Source organism: Protopterus annectens, chromosome 8.part0 (assembly GCF_019279795.1).
Source record: "Protopterus annectens isolate FY-2018-M chromosome 8.part0, PAN1.0, whole genome shotgun sequence".
In the NCBI taxonomy this organism is placed as follows: domain Eukaryota; kingdom Metazoa; phylum Chordata; order Ceratodontiformes; family Protopteridae; genus Protopterus; species Protopterus annectens.
Genome location: NC_056741.1, coordinates 1,923,772,297 through 1,923,785,566, shown reverse-complemented (window position 1 = coordinate 1,923,785,566; position 13,270 = coordinate 1,923,772,297). Strand labels below are relative to the sequence as shown.

The window sequence follows — 13,270 nt, the reverse complement described above, 5'->3', positions numbered from 1 at the left end:
GCTGGCAAAACATAAGGGAGCCTTTCACATGCCCAAAACCTTAACCAGCTTGAGCAGAGCTGAAGAAAAAGAGTGCTTTTAGGGCAAGCCCTTCGTCGCTTTCATGCTACCAGAGAGCGCTGATCTTCTGGGCTTCTGAGGATCAATAATTGATTAATGCTTTTCCACTGCTGGGCAGATAAAAAGTGAACTTTATTTGTGAAATTGTCTTGTAGATTGTCACCTGACTTTAAGTAACTTTTTAACAGCATTGTCATGTTTTACTTTTGGGGAAGAAGTTGTTAAAACTACTTAAAACTCTTTTTTTTTTAGTAAAAGTTGTGTTTTGGGTGGGGGGTAAGTGCTTAAACTGCTTTTTCACTGTGTTTTTTGATGAAAAGCTATTTTTTAGTACTTATTTGTTTCACCAACTACTGCTGCCGTGTTTCCCTGATATTCAGGTGTCTTTTTCAACTTCTCCATAGGTTCATAGGTGTGTACTAGGCTATTGGCCTTGGAGCATTTACAAGCCTAGCCCATAGAATTACCCTGACATCATGCCACACGACCTTAGTTCCCAGTGCCTCTGTCGAGTAGAGCCACTGGAGTGATCCCGGGGGTGAATTTTCTATTTCCCATCCACTCATCAAGATTTCTCTTGAAGAGGGCCAGTGGGTGCTCTGGTTGACATGTATGGGAAGTCTATGCCATAGCATGGGCATTCTCTGGGTTATGAACCTGTCCCTCCATCTTGTTCTGTTGATTTTGGTAATGAGGTCGAGGTCTCTGGAGCGTGCAGTGTGGAGGGACTGGGATTTCTTTAGATGTAGCATTTCTAACAGAGCTGGGTCAAACATGGCTTTGTAAGTCGAGCAGAGATCGCCTCTACGTAGGCGATATGAGACAGAGAATAGTTGGTGTTTTTTGAGTTTGTCTGTATAGGACAAGTGTTTAAGGGCTAGGATCCTCTTTGTGTGGTACTTTTGCAGAATCTCCAGTTGTTGCAGGTGTCTAGTGAGGTACGTGCTAAATGGGGCATTGTACTCGATGACTGGAATAATGAGGGAAACATAGAGGGAGACGATGACCGCTTTCTTCCTAGAAGCAAAACCCTTAGTAATGAGATGTGCCACATAGAAGGACTTTCTGACCACAGTGGCAATGTGGTGGTCAAAAGAGAGGTTGCTGTCAACCTGTGTTCTCAGATCTCTTATGATGCCTTCTGTGTTCAGTGGACTACCATCGATGTGGTAATTCATGGGAACTGGGTTTTTCCCAAAGAGGATGACAACACATTTTTTGTCATTGAGCTTAAGGCCATGGTTCTGGCCCCAGTCGTTGGTCTCAGTGAGGCCTTTCTGTAGGATGTCAACATCACTTGGGGAGTTAATTATGGCTCCCAACTTGTAATGTCTGCAAACTTTGTCAGCCAGAGTCTGTTTGCGTTGGCCTGGACTTCAGAGAAGTAGATACCAAACAGGAGAGGACCCAGGACCAAAACCTGTGGGACTCCACTCGTGACTGGTCGGCAGTCTGACTTGGAGTCAGCAACTTTCATACTGTGGGTTCTGTGAGCCAGTTTGCAACCCACCAAGTGATATAGGGGTTGCTGCCTAGCTTAGTGAGTTTTTCTATGATTCCTGAGTGAGGAATGGTAGCAAAGGCCTTGGCCAGATCAAGGCAGGCTGTATGAACCACCTTGTCTTCATCCACAGCTCTGGTGAATGACTCAAAGAAGTCGACCAGGTTAAGCAGGCATAATCCACCCTTCACAAAACCAAACTGTGTAGGATCCAGAGTTTGGAGATATCCTTGTTTATTAGGTCCATGGTGATGTGTTCCATAGCTTTGCATATCATACTTGTCAGGCTAATGGGGCGATGGTTCCCAAGGTCTGTAGTCACTCCTCCTTTGTGGAGAGGGATGACTGTATCAGTGTGCCATTTGGTAAGGACAAAGCCTAAGGTGAGGCTGTGATTGAACAGGGTACACAGGTGAGGTGCTAATTCACTCTGTAGTTCATGTAGAACACAGCCAGGGGTACTGTCAGATCTCATAGAAGCTGTATTCTTGGCCTTGGACAGTGCTGTTTTAACCTATGTAGCAGTAATACTGGGTGCCTGGCAATCAACTGGTATTGTGATTGGCCCTTGGGGGGGGGGGTAAAATTGGCACTGAATCTGTCTGCCAGTATATTGGCAATATCTGTTGGCTCTGTATAGGAGGTGCCATTGTGCAACAGCTCCCTTCAAATCTGGGTATTGCCATGGAGATTCTTTACATAAATATAGAAGACCTTGTGGTTGTCTTTACCATCTGCTCCAATTCTGTTTTCATAACTAGCTTTAGAGCCAGTTTGCAACCCACCTAGTGATATAGGGGTTGATGCCTAGCTTAGTGAGTTTTTTATATGATTCCTGAGTGGAGAATGGTATCAAAGGCCTTGGCCAGATCAAGGTAAGCTGTAAGAACCACCTTGCCTTCATCCACAGCTCTGGTGGCTGACTCAAAGAAGTCAACCAAGTTGAGCAGGCATGATCTACACTTCACAAAACCAAACTGTGTGGGATCCAGAGTTTGGAGGTTCCCTTTATCTTTGTTTATTAGGTCCATGATGATGCATTCCATTGCTTTGCATATCAGACTTGTCAGGCTAATGGGGTGATAGTTCCCAGGGTCTGTAGTCGCTCCTCCTTTGTGGAGAGGGATGACTGTAGCAGTGCACCATTCGGTAGGGACAAAGCCTGAGGTGAGGCTGTGATTGAACAGGACACACAGGTGAGGTGCCAGTTCACTCTGTAGTTCATGTAGAACACAGCCAGGGATATTGTCATGTCCCATAGAAGCTGCATGTTTGGCCTTTGACAGTGCTGTTTTAACGTGTGCAGTGGTAATACTGGGTGCCTGGCAATCTGCTGGCATTGTGCTTGGTCCTTTGGTGGGGGGACGAGGATAATGTTGGCGCTAAATCTGTTGACCAGTATATTGGCAATATCTGTTGGCTCGGTATAGGAGGTGCCATTGTGCAACATCTCCGAGCAAATTTGAGTATTGCTGTGGAGATTCGTTACATAACTGTAGAAGGCCTTCTGGTTGTCTTTACTATCTGCTGCAATTCTGTTTTTATAGCTAGCTTTAGAAGATTTAATGAGGGATCTCAACTTTTTGATGAGGCTGATAAGGGAGTCTTTCCAGTCTTGGGACTTCACCTTATTTCGCATCAGTTTCCTCCTTCTGTTGTAGAGTTTGTTTATGGCTGGGGACCACCAGATTGGCTTTTATTTTGGGAGGAGAGCGTCTTGGTTCTATTGGGTATGGCGAGATCCATACATTTGTGTACGTGTTCGTACAGGAAATGAGTGTATGATTCGGCGTTCATGGAACTGTTCTCCAACTGCTTGGGTGCTGTGAAATTATGGAAAAATGTATCCACCGCCAACTACTAGACCACCTACTTAAAAATAACTTACTAGCTAAATGCCAGCATGGCTTTAGGCCTCACCATAGTACCACCATAGCCCTCTTATCCTTTTCTGACTGTATTAACAATAACCAAAACAACAATACTCTATCCTCAGCACTCTTTATAGACCTATCTAAAGCCTTTGACATGGTCAACCATCAACTTCTCTTGAACATACTTGGTTCTCTCTCACTAGATATACAGGCATTACAATGGTTTAAATCCTACCTTGAGAATAGGAAACAGACTGTGCTCTGGGAAAATAATATGTCCTCTCACCTTCCTATTACCCTAGGAGTCCCTCAAGGTTCTATCCTGGGCCCTCTCCTATTCTCAATTTTCATAAATGATCTCAATCAGATCATTCCTCAAGCCACATGTATCCAATATGGTGATGACTCCACACTAATATGCTCAGCAACCTCTACTTCTCAACTTCAGGCCACTACCCAAACTGTGCTTAACAGTGTAGAAAGATGGTTCTTACAGCATAGCCTCCTCCTGAATCCTAAAAAAACGAAAGTACTGCTCTTCACTCCCACACAAAGGTTTCCCCCAATTCCCCCAATTCACTTCACAGTGATATCCAATGATGGTATCATTATATCTCCCGACCCAACCACCAAGCTCTTAGGGGTTACAATTGACCATAATCTTAGCTTTGACACACATATTAACACAACAATAAAAACAGTAAACAGAAAATGAGTCTCCCTCTTTAGGATTAAACCCTTCCTTACTACAACAGCTAAAACAACTATTGCCCGCACCCATCTAATTTCCACCCTTCTCTATGCCTGTCCCATCTATACCAACCTATCAAGAAACAACCTTAACAAACTAGCTTCCTCCTATAACAACATTGCCAGATTTGGTACTGGTTCCTCATTTAGAACTCACCACTGTCAAAACCTAAAACAACTAGGATGGCTAGAACTTCAGAATCAACTCCTAATTAAACAACTTATTATCGCCCATAATATCTTCTATCTTCCAAAAAATTCTCCGATACTTACTAGCCTTCTTACCCCCTATAATAATTTGGCAACCCTTCGTTCAGCCAATAAAGTACTGGTATCTATAGCTAAATCCAAAAATAAGGCTGGTGACTCTCTGTTTGCCAACACTATTGGCAAATCCTGGAACCTCCTTCCCTATGAACTCTCTAATCTATCCTCAGTAAAAATGTTCAAAAGACAACTCAAACAACACCTTTGTAACCCCTGGTTATGCCCATGTAGTAACCCAGACTAATCTTGCCACCACTCTCTATGTAGCCTTCCCACATTACCTTTTGCAACTAATCCCTACTCTCTCCATGCCTTAGACAGTAGTATCACCTATCCTTTTTTTTAGTCTTTATACCAGTTACAATCACTTAATCTTTTTCTAATTATGTACTTGCTTAGCTAGCTGCAGTAATCTATTTAACACATAAAAACATCCATATAAACTTTCTTTATACTTCCTACTACATACTTCCCTTAAGTTGCTATGCTACTATATGATAAATGGTATAACTCTCTGCTTAATACTGCTCCTTGAGCTACTACATTTATTTCTGTTCTTTCTTCACTTCTCTTTCTTATTGTGTGCCACTTTAAAACAGTTTGCTGCGCTGTTTCTTATCCTCTGCTCCTTTGCTACTCTATCTGTTTCTTATCCTCTGCTCCTTTAATAATAATATTTGTCTATATAAAATGTGTATTTTTGAGCTCAAAATAGTACTGTACCATAAGGTGTTACAGAATTATTTATCTGTACCTGAAATTGTAAGTTTTTTTCTTATGTGGAGCTTTTCTCCTCAGGCCTCTACTGAAAATGGACATATATCCAGTTAGACTAGCCCGGTCAACAAATGTAAAATAAATGTAAAATAAATAAATAAATAAAAAGTTAGCCACCTCTGTTTTTAGGAGCCCAAAGTTAGCTTTGGAGAAGTTTTTCATGGTGGGTACCTTTGTGTGGGGGAGTGGGAGGGATGTGGATTTCCAAGGTGATTAGTTTGTGGTTGTATCTTACCAGGGGGGAGTTGACTATTGGTATAGAGCAACGGTCGCCCGTGTTAGTAATGACCAGGTTAAGGATGTTGCTACCTCTAGTGGAGGTAAGAACCAGCTGCTCCAGGGCATTGGAATTAATGAATTCCAGGAAATGTTGGGCAAGTGTATTGGTACATGAATAGTTTTCCCAGTTAATGGTGGGATTAGTTGAAGTCACCCAGTATGAGAGTGTTGGGTTGGACCCTAATATTCTCCAGGGTGCTTAGGAACATGGAGTGTGAGTCTTGGGTCATGGTTGGGGACCTATAGCAGGCTACTACCTGAATCGCTGTCTTACCCAATGTTAGCTGCACCAGACGTATCTCTGATCTGTTATGTTGGGCTACCAGTCTGGAGGTGTGTGCATCCTTTATGAATATGGAAACACCACCGGCTTTGGAGCTTCGGTCCAAGTTCTGGGGCCGAAAGGTTCATAGATTCATAGATTAGTAGTAAGCTAACTGCCCTTGCGAGCCATTTTAAGCCTAGCCAATTATCCCTTGTGAGACTCAAACCCTGCACCTTGTGTTTGTAAGGCAAACATCTTAACCATTAGGCCACCCTCCACTATATTAAACAGCATCTGCAAGTCTTGAACCCAGGACCCTGGACACCATAGACAAAGCGATTTACCACTAAGTGTGGAATGAGTTATAGCCTGGTAGTGCAGGGGGGCTTTCTGCTGTCTTGAACCATGTCTTAGTTACAGCACAAATGTTGATGTTCTCCATTTTAAGGAGTAGTTCGAGCAAGTGCATTTTGAGATTTAGACTTCTAGTGTTGAGCAGGATGATTGCATTTGTTTGTAGCTGTTACGGTGGTGATTTGGTCTTTGGAACACTCCTAAAAAGGCACTGTAGGGGTGGCAAGAGCTTTGGCCAGTATCCAGAAGCCCAGGGGTGACAGTTGCAGGCCATCTCTGGCAAAGCATCGAGGTCTGTCAGTCATGTCATCCCAGGCAGACAGATACTGGATCCTCTTAGAATGACACCAGAAACTTAGCCAGTTGCTAAAATCAAACATTTTGTGCTTGTACTGTGGTATCATTCTGGGTGATGGTAGGAGGCTGCTCAGGGCTAGGGTCATAGAGCTACATAATCTGAGAGCTCCTCCATGCCTGTTTTCATTTAGTCCAGGGAGGTACGTCTCTGGTCATTCACACCCACATGTACAATGACAGAGTCATATTTGTACCTGTTGTTGAGGGAGCTGAGTGCATGCATTTTGTGACAGATCCTGGCACCTGACAGGCAGCTGAATGTTACTGTCTCCTTATTCAGCTTAGTGAGTGGGACATCAGTGTACCTCACTATCAAGTCACCTATGACTAGTGTGTTCAGCATGTTGTTTTGCCTTTGGGGCTTTGGTTGAGTGGCCACTGTTTAGGAGTTATGTGTCTCGTAATTGGTGTTGTGTTGTGGTGGTAGAGTGTATTTCTGCCTTGGAGGTCTCTGCTGTTTAGGTAGATTTTTATTGAGAGCCTCTGCAAAAGTGAGTGTGTGGTTTGTGTTTTTATGTGAAGGCAGTGCTGGTGTGTGTTTTGGAGGGCTATGTGTTCCATGTGGTATGGTGCAAGTGTTGACCTTTTCCTCTTGACCTACTATTCCGGTCTTGGCTGGAGAGTGTGTGGCTTCCAATTTGGATATATAAGTGCATCTCTTGCAAGTCTGAGTGTTGGGAGGTAAGAGGAGAGGGTTGTCAGTGTACATGAGGTAGTTGCTGCATTGCCTCAGGATGCCCAAGCTCACCAGTTAATAGGAGAAAGCACAGGGAACTGACCTTTAGACATGCCTGGAGGGGTGGACATTAATAATAAGTACTGGAGCTGTTTCCTTGTAGAATGTTTAGTGCTGGTAGCACTTTTGTGTGCTACAATAATTGCTGCAAGAAGTTTGGTAAAGTGTTAGACTAATAAGTTAGTAAAAGTGCAGGAGAGGAGAGAACTAGCAGATCTAAGGGAAAAATTGAAGAGCAGACTTTTTGGCACTGCTCAGAAGCTTACAAACAGTCCTGGATACAGCAAATCTGTATCTGGACTACACTAGTTCCAGAAAAAGCCGAAACAGTTTTTTTTTTTTTTTTTTTTTTTTTTTTTTTTAGTAGAAAGAGAAGAGAGATGGGCGGGCACGGTGGTGCAGCGGTTAGCATTGCTGCCTCATAGCAAGAGGTTCTCTGGTTCAATCCTCGGCTAGGGTGCCTTCTGTGCGGTGTCTGCATGTCCTCCCTGTGGTCGCGTGGGTTTCCTCCGGGTGCTCCGATTTCCTTCCACATCACAAAGACATGCTGTAGGTGGATTGGGCACACTAAATTGGCCCTCGGTGTGAGTGCGTGCATGTGTGTACCTTCTGTGGAAGGTTGGGTGCCGGGCTGGCAACTTGACACTGTAAAACTCCACTGCCAATCATGAGCGGACAGGTGATCCGCTGTGGCGACCCCTAACTGGGAAAAAGCCGAAAGAAGAAGAAGTAGAAAGAGAAGAGAGATAATTCAATATTCAGAAGCTAAAGGGTGGGGCCTTTGCTAAGTTCTCACTATAAACAGTAGAATAAGCTGATGTAATGTGACCGAGGGGAGTGTCCATTATCAACTTTATACCAGAGTTGGGCAACTCAAAGCCACCAAGACTTAAGACTGCCGCAAGAACTGGGCAGGAGGGGTGGGGAAAAAAAACTGTTGTACAGATTACAGAGACATTAAATCAAAAGTGCAGAAGATAATTGAGAATAAACACTTATCTTTTCCCAATATCACAGTAGGCAGTAGGTCATTCTCTCTGCAGTTTAGAACAGCTTCAGAAGACGGATATATCTGATTTAAAACACTGGCTATTAAAGGTAGATGAACAGAAACCTATCCAATCAAGAATAACAGTTTTGCAGGAATGACCCCAGCTAAATTAAATAATACACCAATCGTTGAGAAAAAAAATCTTTATGAAATAGCAAAGCTTTCGGGCTAACACCCTTCTTCAATACTAATACAATCATGAACAAAACAATTAACTTTAAATAAGAGTCAAACATCACATGACCACAGCCAAACTCATGTGACATACTTAAGAACTTAAAAGACATTCAATATATAAATATAAAGCTAATAAAAATAAAACAATATTATATGCAACTACTCATAAAAACAATTCCAACATATATATTTAACAGTACAATTTAGTACGTTGTAACTGAACTAAAGTAGGTTTCAAAATAACAGCGGTATTCAAGCCAGGAGGGTGATCAGCCACTAGTCTTAATATATTTTTTCCCAACGGTTGGTGTATTATTGAAGTTTTTCGATCTGCAGCTGTTTTTGTCTCCTAGCTAAATTAAACCAGTCCTGTTCACTCTCTCCTGCTGAGAAAACAGATAGGCCTCTAGACAAAAGATTTCACTGCAAGCTGAGGGTAACAGTAGTAACAGTAACACTGGCTATTAAAGGTAGAGGAACAGAAACCGATCCAATCCAATCAACAATGACAGTTTTGCTGGAATGCCCCTAGCTAGTGTAAACCAGTCCTGTTCACTCTCTTCCACTGAGAAAACAGATAGGCCTCTAGAAAAAATATTTCACTGCAAACTGAGGGTAACAGTAACTGATATTCAGCTCTATCACACAAAAAAAGGACAGTAAAAACAGTTTTACGGATTACAGAAATATTAAATCAAAAGTGCAGAATATAATTGAGAATAAACGCTTATCTTTTCCCAGTATCAAAGTAGGCAGTAGGTCAGTCTCTCTGCTCCTTAGAACAGCTTGAGCAAACAGGTATATCTGATTTAAAACACTGGCTATTAAAGGTAGAGGAACAGAAACCTATCCAAGCAACAATAAGATTTGCAGGAATGCCCCTAGCTAGATTAAACCAGTCGTGTTCACTCTCGGAACATTCTACTGGTTCCTTGGTTCTTCCTTCTTCCAGACACAAGAAGAAAAATATTTCCAGCAGCATTTACCACTTCAGCAGGCTTCTCAGTTGTCTCAAATGCAGATGATAGATTCTGCTGTGGTCATTTATGTTTCCTCAGACCATTCATCTTTTTTCCTTGCCTCTCTCTGGTGTAGTCCAGCAGCCACCAAGGACCCGGGGTCAGACTCTTCCTCTGCAGCTTTTGGAGTATCCTTGACAGGCAAGTGAGAACCACTCTTACCAGTCTTGTGGGTGTAGAAGAAGGAACAGAGAATACCAGTCTCCCTAGCCCGACAGGATTGCAGATGATAGGGAGGTTTTACCTGTCAAAAGTAGGTCTGTTTCTTAAGAAATTCCTGTAAAAAAGCAACAAGTTAAGATATGTCTTCATCTGTCTCAGTTATTTTGTACAGGAGTGATTTATTGGGCTTAGCTCAGGAGTTAGTTCAGGCATTTGACCTTTCAGTTTTGGTGTTTCTGTTAAAAGAAAAGTGGATTCTTCATTGTCTGAGATGTTCAAGAATTTGAACAATAAAATGATTGTGAAGGGACAACGTCTGTTTTCTCCCTTCAGGATTCTTCTGACAGTCCCTTGGAATGATTTTCTTTATCTGAAACAATATCTAGAATGAATCAGCTGTTTCAGTGGGAACAGCGATCTCATACTATATTTAAAGAAATATTATGATTTACTGCAACTAGTATTTCCTGAACTTACTATAGTTCTTCCTTTTCTTCCATCATGAGTGGATTTATTTATTATAGGCTGGAACTTGTTTGACAGCTAGCCTAAGAAAGCAGATAGATTGTATAAATTTCCTTAGTTTTATATGTTTTTATTTTCTAACCTCTGATCAGACCCAGCAGTGATTTCATTGGTAAACCCAGCTACTCCTAAATGTCTGGTTAATGCCAATGCCTCCACTTCTGACAAGGGTGGGAAAGCCTTTGAAACATTTTGTAAAAAGTGTATTCTTATTTTTAGTTGTCCAGTTCACTTGTTAAAGTTTATGCTTGTTTCTTTAGAATATGAGGGACATTATGGTATCTTTTCCCTCATCTGAGGAAAAAAATCATCTTTGTATAATATTATTGCTTTTGTGTTGCAAATCACTTCCTACTGTCTGAAATGTGCTAATGATTCATCTGATGCCACTTCCACAGCTGCAGCTACTAGATTTTTATGAGGAGGTTTGCTTGGTTGTGAACTCAAAATCTTTCTGAGGATATTAAAACTGAAATTGTGAATTATCCTTTGGATAACCTATCCAAGTCTAGTACTTACCTATGATAATGAGTTTGTTTTTGGACCATCTGCTGCAGAGATCCTTAAAAGTATAATGCAGAGTTAAGCTGATGCAAGGAATCACTCTAATTTTCAACCTTTTTTCTCCAAGTTTGCCAAGGGGGTTTAATGCCAACCCTGCAACATTTTTCAAAAAGAAAAACAAGCAACACAGCAAGCTGCTGGGAATAAAATTAAAAGGCAATATTAGAGAGGTTATAAAAAGAAACAAAGACCCCCCCCAGAACAAAGGACAGTCTAATGATTCTGAATGACTATTTACAAAACTACCCCCCCCCCCACACACACACACACACACACACACAATTCCCACCCTGACAAACCCACAATCCTTCCAGAAAGTCTGAACCTCCATTTCTGTCTTTGGCAATAGATAGTTTCAATGGTTTTTCAATGAATCCATCAATGTTACATATAGCAGTGTGAATCTCTTCTTCTTTTTTGAGTGCTTTCCTTTCATCAAGACAATCAGACTTCTTTTTTTCCTCTCTTGTCATTTAGCATGTACTATCTCAGTGTGATAGAGGCTGTCCCTCCTTCTTGGTTAGGAGAAATTGTTTATTCAAGAATATTTCTTCTGTCAAAGAATGAAACTTCATGGGGACCAGTCCTAGATCTTTTTTTTAAATCAGTTTGTGACAGACATCTCTTTGCTGTCCATTACCTCTCATTCCCTGCTTTTTTGCTGTGTTTAAAAGATACTTATTGCACGACATGAGGCTTTTCTTAATGTTTATTGTGTATGAGTCACACTTTCAGTTTTCTGCATTACCCTAAGAGTTATCCAGCACTCCAAGGATATTTCCAGTGTCTAACCAATGATAACCTACTGTAGACTACAAGGTTTTCACATTTGTTCTTATTCAGATGGCAAAGTGTTTCCAAAATCATGTTCAAGTAATGCAATTTGTTTACACAGAAGCTGTCATTGCTTAATGCTTAAGAAAGTGTTTATCATTTTTCTTCTTTTTCATTTAAGAAAGTCCTCAACTTTTTTCCAGCTTTTATCAGTTTTATATTTTTCATTGCATTTGTTGTAAAACTTGTTGTAAAAGTTGTAAAACTGCATTTACGGAATCACATCAAGCAGGATCAGATTATAATACATGGACAGTTAGCTGCTGTGAAAACCTGACACTGGATTTTAATCAAATATTTTTCAGTTATAAGGCTAGCCACCCGGCGGTGTGAACCTTGGCTCTAGATAATTGTCACTGTTGAAATGTCACCCTGACACCATGTGGAAAATTGGAAAAATGAGTTGTGGATTGATAGAATTACTTTTTAATATGTGAATTACATTAAATGGGAACCAAATGACAGGTAGGATAGGGAGGTGTACTGAGAGATCATTAAATACACCAGCACAGTATGATGGTTTTGAGCTTTACAAAGTGTACACTATTCATAAGAATGGAGAGTGGTCACAGCTGGTAGAAAACAGAATTGTACAAACTGTGAATCTTTTACAGTATTTTTATTGGGCAGAACCAAAACTGCAAGCTGTTATTATTTGCTTTTGTTTCACTTTCTAATATAAACAGTTTCCTTGTGAATCTGGCTGAGACCATCCAGATTAAGTGCTTTAAACTGCAGACGTAATGTGGAAAGAAAGATATTTGTTAAGAAATATGCCAACAAGCACTTGGCTGACACAAAAAAGTTAACCTCACAGATGCAGTACCATTCATTATCTAGGGACACCTGCTTGTAGAACCAGAGAAAACAAGCATGTGTGGCACAAAAGAAAGATCTGGAAAAATGTATATTTAAATATCACAAAGCAGACGTGAACTATTCAAAGGTTGATATGTGTGCACTGCTAGAGAGGGTTTTTGCGCATTACGTCTTCAGACTTTATTAAAAATTAATTTTCAAAAGTGAGATCAAAGCAGTAGGCTATAGTACAGTAGGAATATATTGTGACTTGCAGACCTGTCAGTCTAACACCTCTCAAGAGGAGAAAGTGAGGGGACCATTTATCATAGAGGACCACGTAGATTATCAAGGGAGACAAGAAAAGCTAGTAGATTTGACTGGTTCCCATGCTAGGCAGGAATAGGTCGAGCAAGCTGAAAGACTGTTCATATCAGGTATCATTGGGAATAACAGGTATCCCCAAGAAATTTTGGTGTGGTTTGAGACAAACTTAAAAGAACAGATTCTGTCTTTACTCTCCAAGGAAGGAAAACTGTGTAGTCTGTGACAAATACTTTTTTTTTTTTTTGATAATGACTATTGTCCATATACAAGGAAAGAGAGGGAGCACAGTTTCTGGTTGCAATGAGGAACTGTAGGATGAGAAAGCTTAAATTTAGACTCTATTACCAACAGTATTTTTATTCTTTTTTTTCCCAAATGTATTGAAGATATGTACTGATAAGCAGGAAGTTGTAAGAATGATTTCAGTATGAGCTAAAATCTAGAAAGAATGTGAGTTGAGAAAAAAGCTGCAAGGGAGGTAAATGATCTGAGAGGACATAGAAGTTGCAGCTTGCAGCACTGACTAGGTAAAATCAGCTTAGAATTTCAGTGCAGAATGAAGACCTAGGAATGCTTATATCACATACATGATG

General features: G+C 40.9%; 1 protein-coding gene across 2 annotated transcripts in view; it reads left to right on the top strand.

The window, feature by feature from the left end:
- LRRC29 (leucine rich repeat containing 29) overlaps positions 1–13,270 on the top strand; it is a 643,308-nt gene that overhangs the window by 365,625 nt on the left and 264,413 nt on the right. The window lies entirely within an intron of this gene.